This window comes from Rhagoletis pomonella, unplaced genomic scaffold, assembly GCF_013731165.1.
Source record: "Rhagoletis pomonella isolate Grant_MI unplaced genomic scaffold, Rhpom_1.0 Rhpom_scaffold_00001, whole genome shotgun sequence".
Classification (NCBI taxonomy): Eukaryota; Metazoa; Arthropoda; class Insecta; order Diptera; family Tephritidae; genus Rhagoletis; species Rhagoletis pomonella.
Genome location: NW_023458555.1, coordinates 12,105,340 through 12,108,005, shown reverse-complemented (window position 1 = coordinate 12,108,005; position 2,666 = coordinate 12,105,340). Strand labels below are relative to the sequence as shown.

At 37.9% G+C, this 2,666-nt stretch overlaps 1 protein-coding gene across 1 annotated transcript in view; it reads left to right on the top strand.

Annotated features, from left to right (window-relative positions):
* Window positions 1–2,666, top strand: part of LOC118747883 — a 19,708-nt gene that overhangs the window by 480 nt on the left and 16,562 nt on the right. The gene's annotated exons all lie outside the window — the stretch shown is intronic.

Here is a 2,666-nt window from a genome sequence, read left to right as displayed (position 1 = left end):
TTTGATATGCGTCTCCGTATTGGATCTCAGTTGAACTTTTATAAGTAACGGGTGATTTTTTAAGAGCTTGATACCTTTTTTTTTAAAAAAAACGCATAAAATTTGCAAAATCTCATCGGTTCTTTATTTGAAACGTTAGATTGGTCCATGACATTTACTTTTTGAAGATAATTTCATTTAAATGTTGACCGCGGCTGCGTCTTAGGTGGTCCATTCGGAAAGTCCAATTTTGGGCAACTTTTTCGAGCATTTCGGCCGGAATAGCCCGAATTTCTTCGGAAATGTTGTCTTCCAAAGCTGGAATAGTTGCTGGCTTATTTCTGTAGACTTTAGACTTGACGTAGCCCCACAAAAAATAGTCTAAAGGCGTCAAATCGCATGATCTTGGTGGCCAACTTACCGGTCCATTTCTTGAGATGAATTGTTCTCCGAAGTTTTCCCTCAAAATGGCCATAGAATCGCGAGCTGTGTGGCATGTAGCGCCATCTTGTTGAAACCACATGTCAACCAAGTTCAGTTCTTCCATTTTTGGCAACAAAAAAGTTTGTTAGCATCGAACGATAGCGATCGCCATTCACCGTAACGTTGCGTCCAACAGCATCTTTGAAAAAATACGGTCCAATGATTCCACCAGCGTACAAACCACACCAAACAGTGCATTTTTCGGGATGCATGGGCAGTTCTTGAACGGCTTCTGGTTGCTCTTCACTCCAAATGCGGCAATTTTGCTTATTTACGAAGCCATTCAACCAGAAATGAGCCTCATCGCTGAACAAAATTTGTCGATAAAAAAGCGGATTTTCTGCCAACTTTTCTAGGTAATAAAATTCAATGATTTGCAAGCGTTGCTCGTTAGTAAGTCTATTCATGATGAAATGTCAAAGCATACTGAGCATCTTTCTCTTTGACACCATGTCTGAAATCCCACGTGATCTGTCAAATACTAATGCATGAAAATCCTAACCTCAAAAAAATCACCCGTTAAAAGTACATACAAGTGCATTCTCGCACTCGCACAATCCCATTCGTGTATGCACTCTCCATCATCGACACATTTTACCTTTAAACATTGGCTACAGTCATTGACGTTCACTTCACGCATGTATTCGATACGTGACAAGTGATGATTTGATTTGTGGGAAAAGGGAGATCGGAGGTGTTGCTGATATACATATATTTGATGTAATGTCTTGTGGGGCCAGCTTTTTCGACTGATTAATGAAGATTTATTTTGTGACCATAATATTGTTGTAGAAATTTGCTTCTTGATTAGGCTGGCGCATATGAGCGAATCTCACGGTTTGTTTATATTAGTGCCACTCCCTTCTCTCGCCATAAAAAAAAACAATAGAGCATTCTTCTTGTATTTATTTCAATCAATGGAGTTCCAGAAATAAGTGCAATAAAAAATTAATCAAGGATTTGAACAATTTTAGCCTTAAAACGTTTATTTAGGCGAAAAAGTCATAGTAACTCGAAAAAATCATATATATATTTTTTTTAATAGGAAGTTTTCAAATAGAATGTTCATGCTAGAGGCAATGACAGTTGACATCATATACAACATACCTGTCAATTTCTAGAGTGTGCCATCAAATTTAAAAAAATGGCAGCATGCAGAATATCTGTCTGCAGCTGTTTCGCAATTTTTATACCCGAGCGCACTTGTGCACAAGGGTATTATAACTTTGTTCACATAACGGTTGTTTGTAACAGGCAAAACGAATCGAGATAGATATAGACAAATGTATACATAAATGATCAGAATGAAAAGAGAAATCGATTAAGCGGTGACTGTCTGTCCGTCCGTCCGTCCGTCCGTCCGTCCGTCCGTCCGTCCGTCCGTCTGTCCGTCTGTGCACACGATAACTCGAGTAAAAATTGAGATATCGTAACGAAACTTGGTACGTGGACTTCTTTTGGGCATAGGACGGACGGTATTGAAAATGGGCGAAATCAGACAATAACCACGCCTACCTCTCATATAACGGTAATTTTCAGAAATACAAAAACTGCAATATTTTAGTAACTACTAAAGATAATTCACTCAAAATTGATATTTGCAATGAGTTTTAGACGAAAAATAAGAATATTAAAAAATTGTGGCAAATGGGCGTAGCCACGCCTACTTATGGTTACATGTGTATATCTTGGTAACCGCTGCACCAATTTCTTCCAAACTTGGCACAGTTGTTGGTCCTGCTACAACATACCAAATGGCTGAAAATTTTTAAAATCGGACAATAACCACGCCCACATCCCATATAACGGTAATTTAGAAAAATACGAAATCCTCGATAAATCAGTAAATATTAAAGCTAATTTATTCAAAATTGATGGTTGCAACAATTTTTTACCAAGAAATACGCTTATGATACAATTTTGGAAAATGGGCGTGGCACCGCCCACTTATGATCACATATATGTATCTCGCTAACCGTTCTAGCAATTTGAACCAAACTCGGTATGGTTATTGTGCTTGTCACATAAAAGCAAAGCGTTGAAAATTATTGAAATCGGACTAAAATTACGACCGCTTTTCATATAACGGTATATTTCAGAAATGCTTGAAACTGCAATATTTCGAAATTTAAGGACGCTAATTTACTTAAAATTTATACACCCCGGCTTATCGTGTAGCGGTAGCTTTCGGAAAGGTGGAAAAC